Genomic DNA, 12,625 nt, shown 5'->3' on the forward strand with positions numbered 1-12,625 from the left:
ATTAGATCACAGAAACGCATTATTCACTAATTTTGATGTGGCACTATAGAATAGTGAGGTTCAAAAAAACATTAATAAAAAACAATTAAAACGGAAAAAGAAGGAAACCAGCATGGAATGGACAACTAGTGAAAGCATTCCTATTATAGTGACATTTTGAAACAGTGTGCTTATCCAGCACTGGCTTTGGCGGCTATAAGTGATTCATCTCCTGGAGATAAAAGCAAACAAATGCTGCCTGGAGAGATGTCTGATGGTAGCTGTCCATGGTGCTGAATTTACCCTTGGCTGCTTTCTCTCCCTCTCTCTTTCCCTCTGTCGCTCTGTCGCCCCGTCTGTGTCCATCTGCCCTGGGCCTGTGTGTAAGCACACATTGCCAATGTCACTCAAGACTGTCAAAGCAAGGCTGCTGCAACCACCTCCTTCCCACAGCGACTATAATGTCTCAGTCAGTTGAAATATAGGCAATCACTGTGTGCATAGTGTCAGCAGCTGCAGTCAATATGTCCTTTTTACTGTTTCAATATAAGCCTTAAAAGTCTCCTGGCAAAAGACATACAACAACATAGCCCTGACCCATCCAGATAGGTGTCAGCTGCATTCACACTGACATTGGCCTTTCCTATCAAACACATACATCAAGCCCTCGACTATCTTCATAGGAATGTAGCAGCTGATGTGATTGGGTGTGTGGGAAGCAGCAGACTGCAGCTGTTGTGCAGTTAAAGACACCCACTGATTGACAGCCCAGCAGTGTGGCAATCTGGGAGATACACATCCCTTTCAATAGGGAACATCTTCCCTTCCTCCAGTAACACCGTCCCGGGGAAATGAAGACCAGAGCCTGAGATCTTTTAAATAGTCTCATGCATCAACACTGAGACAAAACAAATTGTGCTCATAGTCATTATGCGTGCACACATGCAGATGTGTGCATAAATATAGACACTGTACAAACGACAACACCAAAATTCCACAGGAATGTCTGCGGAGCTATAATGCTGTGTTCAGGCAGTCCAGTCGACAGGTCAACATGCTTGTATTGTGCATTTCTAAAAACCACAGATACATAACATTTACATTTAATACGTATCATATCAACATTTCTAAAGGGATGCAGTTTAGATTACATGAGCTTTGAGGAGGGGATGGTGGAAGGAGTGACACGTGGGAGAGACAGCAGCATACTGTTTTAGACCAACAAAAGCGTGTTTGAAAATTTGAAAAAAAATTTAACGAGAATTTGGCACATATCCAGCCTTGTTTGTCGCAACAAAGTGGGTATTTTTTAGCAAGAGTTTGGGGCGTCTCAAACTGTGTCTGTAGCAATTAAAGTGAGACTTTTTGTTACAAGATTTCAGGACATTTCCAGCCATGTTGGTGGTAGTTTGGGACATATCCAGCTGTGTTTGTAGCAACAAAAGAAGGTACTTTTAACAAGAGGTAGGGACATCTCTAGCCATGTTTGTAGTGACAAAAGCATGTATTTTTTAAAGTCAGTTGAGAAAATACCCTAGACATGTTTCTAGTAATAAAAATGGGAATTTTTTAAATATAATTTGGGGCATCTCCAGTTGTTACTATCGCGACAAAAGTGGGTATTTCTTTGACAAGAGTTGGGGATGTTTCCAACTGTATTTGTAGCAACAAAATATTATGGACATTTCCAGCTGTGCCTTTATATTTACAAGAGGCAGGCACATTGCCAGCCCTGTTTGTAGCGACAAATATGGGATTTTGATAATGAGATGTAGTGACATATTCAGGTGCATGTGGCAACAACAGCAAATAATTTAATGATAGGTAGGTGTTGCCATATTTGTAGCGACAAAAGCAGGTATTTTGTAACAAGAGTAAGGGACATTTCCAGCCGTGTGACAAAAGAGGGTATTTTTAAAGAGAGTTTGGGACATTTGCAAGCATGTTTTTAGCATCCACCCAAGGTAATATAAGCCAAAACATTTTTCAACATGATTTCCTTACAATTATCAAGTGGCTTTTGTGCCAAAACTTAGCATACATTAACCAAAGCATCATCACAACATAAAATGGAAAATTGAAACATTAACTTTCAACATATCTGCTATATATTCAACATGTAAATGTAACATCTGTGGTTTGAAGAAAGACATATGCAAACATGCTTGCAATGTCTAACATGCTGACATTTAGCAGGGCTAATATTTACAATGTTCACCATCTTTGCTTTGTGTATAAGCATGTGAACATCTGTTTGTAGCGCTTAACACAAAGTACAGATGAGGCTGATTGTCTCACAAATTTTGCAGGCATTTGGTCATTAAAAAAAAAGTGTTGATATGAAATTATGAAGACGATATGAAATTTTGACCTGATGGTGGTGCTACATGAAAAAGTCAGAGGATCACCAAAGGCATGCCGATCCATCCTTTAGGATCAGTGGAATTCAGTACATAAATTCATAGCAATCTATCCAATATTTAGGATATCGGTCTGGACCAAAGCGGTGAATTCACCCACAAACAGACCGTCCCTACAGACATGGCAGCAGCGTGGCTAAAAAAAAATGTACACGCACTATCAACCACATACATTATATTTAAATTAACATAAAAGCAGTTAGTTCATTTCTTCTCTTCATAGCACTGTAAAATGAAATGTCGAAGTACTCAAAGCAGCTGACCTGATACCTAAATTGATTGAATCTTGGCTTTTAAAAATCTCTAGCACAGTATGATGTGCTAGAGATGTTTTTTTCCCCATGATTGCATATTGTCATTTTTTTTCAATAATTGAATCTCACTTGCTGTGCGAGTACACAGCCATTGTTGATTTTATCCATACTAATTCATTAACTCATCAAAGGCTTTACTCTTTTATCTTCCGTGGTTCTGAGGCAAAAGGGGCCCTTTGTTATTTCTAAGAAAATAATCCTTTGTATTCATGGCATGGATGAACAATCATAACTAACGAAGTATTACTTCACATGAAAAGAAAAGAGAGGGATGATTTTAATTTAGAATGTGTCAACAGTTTTTGAGAAGCATGTCAAAATGCTGCGGCAGTTTAGAAATTAACAGTGAGCTGGCTTCATTTGGAGAGCTTACTTATTTTCCTTAATAGAAGAAGCTGTCACCTTGCTATTAAAGACTTCTGCTCTATGTTCTGCAGCATTTCACACATGTCATAGAAGACAGGGATCTCTCTGTGTATATGGTGTCTCTTTAAATCTATTACCGTTTCTATTAGTAATTCAATTTCTTATTGCTCTAATAAGGACGTTTTATGGCTTTATATAATATTCATTTCACACATTTAAGAGAGGCCCAAGGCTCACGACCGTTTTGCTGATTCTTACAGAGAGTTTCACAGTTTAGAATTCTAATTCTAGTTTTCAGTGGACTAATTTATTCCTAAAATGCCCCTCTGGTATATCGACATCAATTAAAGATGGCTGAAAGTTCAGCTCTCTGTGTGTTGGGTTATCTGTAAGCTGTGCAGATTTTACCCTGAAACTGACAGCCGCAGTGTTTGAGCCAGGAGACAGGGGTCAAGTGGGCCCAGTAGTACTTTTCAAGGGGGTCAGTGCTCTGTCCAAGGGGAGCAATGAACTGTTCTTTGTAAGCTGTGCACCAGTTTGGGCTGTCAAATAATACCAAAATACAACAAGACTCAAGGGCGTCACTTTGTGTTGAAAAGTGGTCGGGACAGAAGGGCTCACATAAGAGAAAAACAAAAACATTTTTTAGAAGTTTGACAGTCTTCGACATATTTGATTTTAGGCAATGTGATGGGGGCATCAGTATAAGGTCACAGTACATAATTATGGTTGTTCTGGGGAAAAAAATAGCACATAAAAAAAAAGAGAGCGTAGTCTAGGCAAACGGTCTACGTTCTGTATCAAATTGGGGGTTGGAGGTCGTTGGGCCCTCCCCCAGGAAATTCTGAGTGCCAAACACTGCCTCTCCTACATTTTATTAGATTTTTTTGCACCAATTTATGGTAAAGAAACAGGACAAAATTTAGGCACCAAGTAACAAATGAAAATAAAAAAAACATTTAGACTAATGAATTAGTTCACTACTGGTTCAGCCACGGGGTCCAGATTTCTCCGTAGTCATTAGTTTGAGATCCACACACAAGATAAATTACACACATACTCGATTTTGTTCCCCAAATGTAAACAAGTGGGGTTAAAACACAATTAAATGAAAAATATTTTAAGAAGAAAAGTGCTATTACTTAAAATTTAGTAAATAAACAGCACTGCAATTAAAATAGTGCATATTCCATGACATAAAAATTCTGCAAAGGCACAGCGTGTTAACGGGTCAAATCTAAAAAATCTAAAAATTAAAAGCCTGCTGAAAGCTTTGATTCTGCTATGGTTTTTAGGGGATAATTTAACGCAGAAAGGTTTTAATGATGGGAAATTTTATTTTTTTTAAGTTGTTATTGTGAGTGCCTCAAACTCCACACTCAGCAGGATAACTGACGGTTTTAACGACCTATTCTCTTGTGAAAGTATTCACAATTGGTCTTTTTTTCTATCACATTCTCTTAAAAAAACATTTTCTCAAAGAACAATTTTCCACACTTAAACGCCTGTGTTGTAAGAAGACACACTTCTTCGAAAAAGCAGCATGAAATTCATGAACAGCCTCGTACTACAGATCTTTCACAAACAATAATGCTCCGAGTGCCATTCTCTTTCTCTCGGTGTGGTTCTCTCTCTCCACCATCCCCGCCACGCATATGACTTTCAGATTTCCTTTCATGAATAGCCTTTGCAATAAATTGAGAAAGGCCTTTTTCTGAGAATGCTTTTCCTTCCCTAGTCCCTTTAGGTAACATGAGAAATCAGCAAGAAGAATGAGCTCAATTCAATTATCTCCCTCCATACTCCGGGGTGCCAAGGAGCCTTTAACAAATTGGAGATGGCTCGGGTTGATTCAGGTAAATGGACTGAATCTCACTCAAGTATTTAGAAGGGAGGGTTAGTAGGAGGAAGACCATATCTTGCTGTTGAAAAGCTGAAGATATAATTTGCCACTGAATGGGATAAAGCTTGAGAGGCCTCAACAGCTTTGCAGCAATAACCGTCCTCCTATCGGGGGAAGCAGGCGCGAGCCCAGAGTTGCATTTGTTCCACTCACCGGGCTTTACCTTCTTTGTTCACAATGCAAGATGACAGCTTTGATGTAAGGGCCTTGTCTTCTTCCAGTGTACTACTTCTAGCTTTAATGTGGAACCAATGCCTTTGTCATGGTGAATCACAAACATTTTGTAAAGGTTGGCTTTTCTGCTCAAAACTGTTGCCTCTAAACCCAAAGCAAAAGAGCCAGTGATTTTTCATACAAAACCCACAAGAGATATTTCCCCCCCCACTAGTTGGGCTCTATCATTTAGCATGTGCCTGAGACTCCATTCATTCCAGTCAGCGTGGTGACCTCAATAAAATGAGTGGGCGCTGAGCCGCAATAGATTTTGTGGGTGACAATATATCTTTTAGTGTTGTATTCCAGTTGCTGATCTATTTTTTGCTTCAAGAATGCATGTTTGTATGCATAAGCCACAAAGACCTGTATATTTACAAATGAAAAGATGGAGACTAGGGTTGAGTTATATGGCATCTAAATAATATTGCAACATTCTCCGACCGTGATACAGTTACTAGATTTACATGCACAAAACATTGTGGGGGTTTTTCCCATATCTGAAAAAGACAATATTCCTACTAAAGCTTTTTACATGGCCAATGAAAATGAATATCCCACTGATACTCCCATTTACATTGAGCTTTGCATACTTTGGATATGCATGTCCAAAGAATGTTATCAAAACACAAATAATACCAGCATATCCCATGTCTTAATCGAAAAATGCTGAATTCAGAAAATCCACACAGAATATGCTTTTCACAGAGCCCGTATCAAAGTCTGAATACTGTCATATTCAGAATGTTGGCGGAATATTAGTGTGCATGTCAATTTACCCAATACATACATACATACATACATACATACATACTCAATATTTTGAAAAATCCTCTCAACTATCAGAAGCTACTCAAACATCTAACTACTAAATGAACTACTGTTAAAATAAAGTTAAATAAAGTACTGTCATAAAAAAAAGTTAAATAAAGTGTTCTCTATGAAAAATAAACGAATAATATAATGTGATAATGAAGTACAATAAAGTACTGTTATAATAAAGTTAAATGAAGTACTATTAAAATAAAATTAAGGTACTGTTGTAATAAACTTAAAGTGCTGTTATAATAAAGTTGAATACAGTACTGTCATAAAAACAAGTTAAATAGAGTACTGTTATCAGTACAGTTAAATAAACAACTGTTACAATGAAACAAATCAAAGCGGTACCCCTGGTGCTTTTATTTTGATGCACCTAGCTTGTCTCAGGGCCAAAGGTTTTTGAGTTTTTTCTGTGAATTTGAAACTTCCAGTGAGCAGCAAAAAAAATAACAGGTCTTCAGTTTATATTTTAATCATATTTGCAACTTGAGCTATTGCTTGGTTACAAAATGGGACTAAATGGTGGCAGTCTGATGCCCTGCAGATACAAAAACAAAGGCGTTGCTGTATCACGTTTGTGAGTCTTCTTTTTTCTGTCTGTGAGAGGGAAAGCACAATAGGAGAGATTGGGAGAAAAGAAATACCAATACCAAAAAAGATAGGGCAATTGTACTTGATGTTATCAATACAGTTAAAATACATCCCATGTGGAGCAAGCCACAAAACATTGCGTGAAATCAATATTATGGCCCTAATCAAGCCATAAGCAAAGGTTAAAAGGATCAACACATGAAATTAGCATTTAATGCGCACAGAGAATAAATAAAAAGAACAGAAAGGCAGCAGTGTGGGTAACACTCTATATCATGTCGGATCCAGTTTGCTGCCAGTGCCCTGTTCCTGTGGGGAGCAATTTGCTTGTTTTCCTCCAGGCCCGGCAGCAGTGGCAATGCCGACACCTCCTCCACCCCTAAAATGAAGAGGCCTCTGCTGGGGAAATCACCTCTCAGTTTGGCCTCTCCACTCCTAGATCCCTCATCTCCTGCGTCGTAACCTCTGAAAGCACCCGCCGTGCGACCATTACCCAGGCACTGGGGCTTTAAGCAGGGGAAGATGGATCTAGAGGCTGTCCTCAGCCAAAGCTCCACACATCCCTCCTCTGTATTCCACACCATTACTTGTCTAGCCGCCTGCCTCCTCTTTCCCCCTCACTGATTTTTTCCCCTTGTTTTTTTTTTTGTTTTGTTAGCCACTACAGTACATGGCTGTAAAAAGATATAAATATCTGGAGGCGTGAGCCACATCCAATAAAGCAAACTGATGTGAAGGGCTGTGACAGGCGATCACACCATTTGAGGACTGTGACAGCGATTTATTCGCTCAGTTAAGGCTGGTAAGGCCTTAAAGCAGTGCTCTGGAACCACAAGACAAATGAACATAGATCTTGGTAAACCATTGTACTGGGGGTAAATGTTGCATTGGTTACGTATTTACTGTTTTACTTGAGCTGTTTCTCCCTTGAACATTTCAATTTCATATTGTAGGACAACTGAATAATGTGACCACAGTGTAAGAACTGACAAGTTTATCTTACTTTAAAAAAATCTAGGAAACCGACTGCCTTGAAAACGTTAAGTAAATATTAGTATTCTTACGTCGCGTTTAATTTATTTCTATTTGTTAGGCTTACTTAAAATTTTGTTGTCTATTATATTTGTTAAGTCAATTTAAAAATGACAAGTGAAAGAAACTTGTCTTTCTAAGTAGCAACTTAACAACAACTTAGAAGTTAGTCTGACTTAACTGCACAGTTGTGTTTACTCGGTACATTGTAAAATATGACAAGTTGAATTTACTTAAAGAAATCTGGGATGCCAGTTGCCTTGAAAAATGAAATTAAATATGGCTATTAATCATAACTGATGTTTACTTTAAATTTAGTGAAATTCACCTAATGTCGTTAAGACGTTGCAACTTAAAAATGGCAAGTTTAATTAAATCAATCTTTCAAAGTTTTACCAAGTTCAGTTTACTTTGCTATCTATGTGCATTCTGCTGGGTGAACACTAGCCAATCATATTTATCTTAAATATGTAAAGAAAACAGAACTTGCAGATATCCTAACCCTTTACTGAAGTTGCTAACACTTGAACTTGTCATTTTTCGAGTTGCAACATCTTCACAAAATTAAATAAACGCAGCTAAATTTCAACTTAACACTCAGATATAAAGTAAACAGGTTTCATAGTTATATATACTTTCCTTTTTCCAGGCAATAGGTTTCCAAGCTTACTTAAAGTAAGATCAACTCGTCAGATTTTAGTGTTGTATTTAGGAAAATTATTGCATTTGAGAAATACAGAGAGCACAGCAGAGAATGATTAGTTTACAGGATGATTCTCATTTTAACAAAATGCCATTCTGAGCATCTTGAGACAAGACTGTTGTTTGTAGGGGGAAAAAATCCTGTAATCAAAACAAATCCACTTTAAAGGCTTATTAAAAAGAAAAAAATAAATATTCAGACTTTATTTTTCTCTTTGATTTTTCTTAAGATTTCAGCAGGATTCCATGTCATTCCGATTTATCACAAATAGCAATACTAAATCAAGCTTCAACCAATTTGCAAAATATTTAAAACAGTCAAGTCTGACTAACTTGATTTACTTAAAAAACTTAAGTTAAGGTCAAGGTCAAGGTCAAATCTATTTACACAGCACATTTAAACACAACCAAAGTGCTGTACAAATGTAGTGGACAAGTCGCTATCACTAACAAAAAACAAAAAAATACGTAAATAGAACTAAAATTTAAGTAAACATAAATTGCAGGTATGAAATAAACATGAATTAAAACCAAAAGTTATATTTATTTATATATTTTGCTATGTTTATCAAGGGAGTTGGATTCCTTTATTTAGAAAAGTAAGAGTTTACAGTGCAAGATGGCCCTAGAAAAGAGTTTTGTTTACTTCCACACTGACAGTCAGTGTTGAGCAACATGACTTCTGTCACTGGCTCAAGTCAGTTACCTGCTAATACTGTCACATCCGTTCCTCGCGCATGAATAAACTGCTAATTATTAGAAACCTCAGCAAAACAAAGCGTTGATGGCGTGCTTTGATCTGCCATGTGGGGCTCTGTTTGGAGGACCCAGCAGGTGGCCCGAATCAAACCTGAAAGGGAATCGCTGCCCTGCCTCTCTATCACACATTCAAACCTCTCCGTCTCTTATCTCCCGGACCCCACAAAACAGCCGCTCTGTGTGTGCTCAAAGTGTGACACATCAAAACACCGCGTTTAAAAGGCAGACCTCAACAGTGTCGTTTTCAGGAATCTTTAAAGGCACGAAAATGACTAAGCATTTCACGCTGCGACTGGTGCTTTTCACATGTTTTTGAGTCGGTACATGCTGTAAGATGCTGCAAGTTGGGGATAACAAGAGTTGTACTCGTTTGAATGTCAACACACCGGTTGTTATGGCTTGACAACAGGTCTATTTATTTTTTAGTGACGGATACGGAGTTTTCAAATGGTTGAATCGACCTATAATTGACTCTGAGTGGGAAATGTTTCAAATGCACATATCTCTACACATATCGGTGTCTTTCCCGTCTCACATGACAGGACGTGTCATTGCTGGACATTGCTGGAATTTGAATCATGCAGACGTTGACCTTTGGGAATGATCATAATTGCTGCGTTCCAGGATCATTCAGCAACTGACACAAAGACAGAATCAATAAAACAGACTATACATGAACAGGCACAGGGACATGCTATTGATGGTACAGATTTCTATTGAGTTTAATCAGGGAAACAATAATATACCTTATAAGCTGCTGTTTATAATAGATTCAAAAAATGCCAATTTAGTTCTGCCCCTTTTTAACAGCTCTTCTTTTCGAGGTGTTGGTGTTATGCCAGAATGTAGAAACGTGAATGTGCTATCACATGCTATGTAAACAGTGGCCCAAAGGAGCCTAAAAAACAGCAAGGTGGAATCGACAAAATAGCTAAGTGGTACACACAAGGCTCAAACAAAGAGGAGAAATTGATTGAATAATTATATTCCCTTTCACACAAGAAAGTAATCAAAATTATCTGTGTTCTTTTGGATGAGTGGGCGAACACACCGGCCATGTGCATTACGCCAAAGTATTTTTCTTTTTGGCCCAGCACTATAACTACAACTCTGTAGGAGGGCAAAAAAAAGCTGGAAAAAATGAAAAGCACTAACAATGGAAAACTATTACTATGAAATGACAAAGGAGAATGTCAAAAATGTGCCTTGGGAGAAATCAGTTCAAGATCATCAGATGAATATTGGCTGACATCTTGTAGGAGAATAAAATAATAAGATTCATGCTTGATTTATGCTTAGCAGATCTGTGAGGGTCTGCACAACATCAGACAGGGACTTTTGTGGGGTCCCATGAAGCAGGTATTGTCCTGTCTGTGGACATTAAGCAGAGAAAATACAGAAACCATGCTGGAGACATGAGATTTCAATAAACTGCTGCCTACAGTTTGAGAGGTTTGCTGTGAGGAGAAACCCATACCAATAATAAAAACATCCGACCATGTCTTTGTCACCATTCCATTTATCCATCAACTCAGCTCCGTGCAACTGTCAATGTGGAAACCATAACCGAGCCTTATGATTCGACAGCCATTCTAGTACCTCTGTGAGGCTGCACTGCTACAGCTCTTTTAGCTAAAAGCCAACATCAGCTGCAAACTCATCCCTATCTTTGACATCAACGAGACCAGCATTCGGCGCAAAGGTCTAAAAATATTACAGGACACCACACACTCTGCCAGCTCGTCCTAATAACTCTCCCTTCAGGAAAAAGACTCAGAGCTCTCCAAACGGAGACATCCCGTCTCCTCAACAGCACTTACTGCAGAACCATCCAACTAATAAATTGCTTTTCAATTCTACACCAGTACTTTAGCAACGCAAAGCACCGAGACTGTATTTTAAAGAACCTTATAATTTATTATTATTATTTTTGCATTAGACTTTCCTCTTGGACCATTAATATCTCACATCTACAGTATGTAACCTTCAATGGGATGGAGTTATATATTATGTCTATTTATTTCTTATGTATCTTCACTGTTTTCAAAGCAACACTATTGGCTGAGGCAGCGTTACTAGTATTTGCAAAATGAGAGGCACTGTTAGCTAGCTCCAAACAGATCAGGTTGGTGTGCAGTGCTGTAAACTAAAGAATTGCTACGTGAACCCATAGATTTAAATGCGTCACCAGTCAAAAATATTCTTTGCGGTTCATTGACACTGCTGACATCCCTAATGCTAGCATTTGCTATTCAACACTAAAAACAAAAGACAAATGCAGCTGTTTAAGTGAGTTAAAAGTTAGTATCCTTGTAGTGCTAGAGGAATAGGCAGTGGGTCAAAGTCATTGGGATTCATCATCGGGGGACCATGAATGTCTGTGCCAAAATGTATGGTAATCAATTATATAGTTATTGAGATATCTCAGTCTGAAACAAACAGTAGACAGACAGGCTGACTAAATGACAGGCACACACTATAAACGGCTAGCATGGCTAAAAGCCCAAAATATTAAAGCTGTGACCTCCTCTAGGTCGGGTGCTTGGCAAACCTACAGCACTTTCATAAGCTGTGCTTCACACCAAGAGTGTGTGGGAAAAGGCTCGAAGTATGACTGAACATGCAGACACATCGAGGAGGCTAAAAGCTGCAGACAAAAACACTAATGAAGGAAGTCAGGTGGAAAATGTAAGCACAGTAGTACTAATTGACCTGACAGACACCTCCAGTGTGTCTCAGTGGAGAGAACTGGTGGCATGGCTCCTCTGCTCAGACGAAGTGTGTGTGGCACTGCTCTCTGTCATTTAGCTGTCTGAGGGTCTGAAGTCCAACACCTACTTCTCTTTAAAATGCTTTGTTTTGCACCCTTGAAGTCTCTAAATATTGCTTTTCCCCTTTGTGTCCTTTGCCAGTCCACTCACCTGTCGTTCAGAGCAGCCCTTTCTTTTTTAAACACACTCACACACAAACATACATCGTTTCATCTGAGAGGTTACCACTAAAACCCAATCCCAGTAGTGCTGTCCCCAAAAAAAAGCCTCCTCCATCAGCGTAACATAGTGCATCTAAGTGCTGGAGCGGATATCACAGTGTGTTGCTTGACCCTCTAAAGTGACAAAAAGCACGGCGGCAGCAGCAGCAGCACATAAAAGCAACATCAGCACTCTGGGCCACACTGGAGCAATTCCTTAGCACACCACAGCAAACTCGACATCAAAAAGCACTGAGAAACTGTAACAAAGGAGCTGTTTAAGCGTCTGTTGGAGTATATTAAATGAATGAGATTTATGTTTAAGTTTGTGTCCATGTTTCCGGGATCTTGCCCACGATGAATATTCACAAGATGCATTTTGAAATAAACATCTGTCCTTTCCATTTTTACATTGCATATTCTAAGATTTCCCCCCTTAACGGTGTAACGCTGAGGGATTGTGTGCTTGCATCACACACCTCTCGGGGCATGGGGGCAATGAGCTGGCAGTAATTGGGTTTGATTTAATGCCATAATGTATCTAACACAGCTG

At 38.7% G+C, this 12,625-nt stretch overlaps 1 long non-coding RNA gene across 1 annotated transcript in view; it reads right to left on the reverse strand.

Annotated features, from left to right (window-relative positions):
• Nucleotides 1-6,477: 6,477 nt before the first annotated feature.
• The window catches only part of LOC148185903 (uncharacterized), a 105,993-nt gene continuing 99,845 nt past the window's right edge, over nucleotides 6,478-12,625 (reverse strand). The window contains exon 4 of the long non-coding RNA XR_015775563.1: nucleotides 6,478-6,614. This is a non-coding gene — a long non-coding RNA (uncharacterized LOC148185903). The remainder of the gene's footprint in view (nucleotides 6,615-12,625) is intronic.

This window comes from Plectropomus leopardus, chromosome 22, assembly GCF_026936395.1.
Source record: "Plectropomus leopardus strain MGB_pleo_1.0 chromosome 22, ASM2693639v1, whole genome shotgun sequence".
In the NCBI taxonomy this organism is placed as follows: Eukaryota; Metazoa; Chordata; class Actinopteri; order Perciformes; family Serranidae; genus Plectropomus; species Plectropomus leopardus.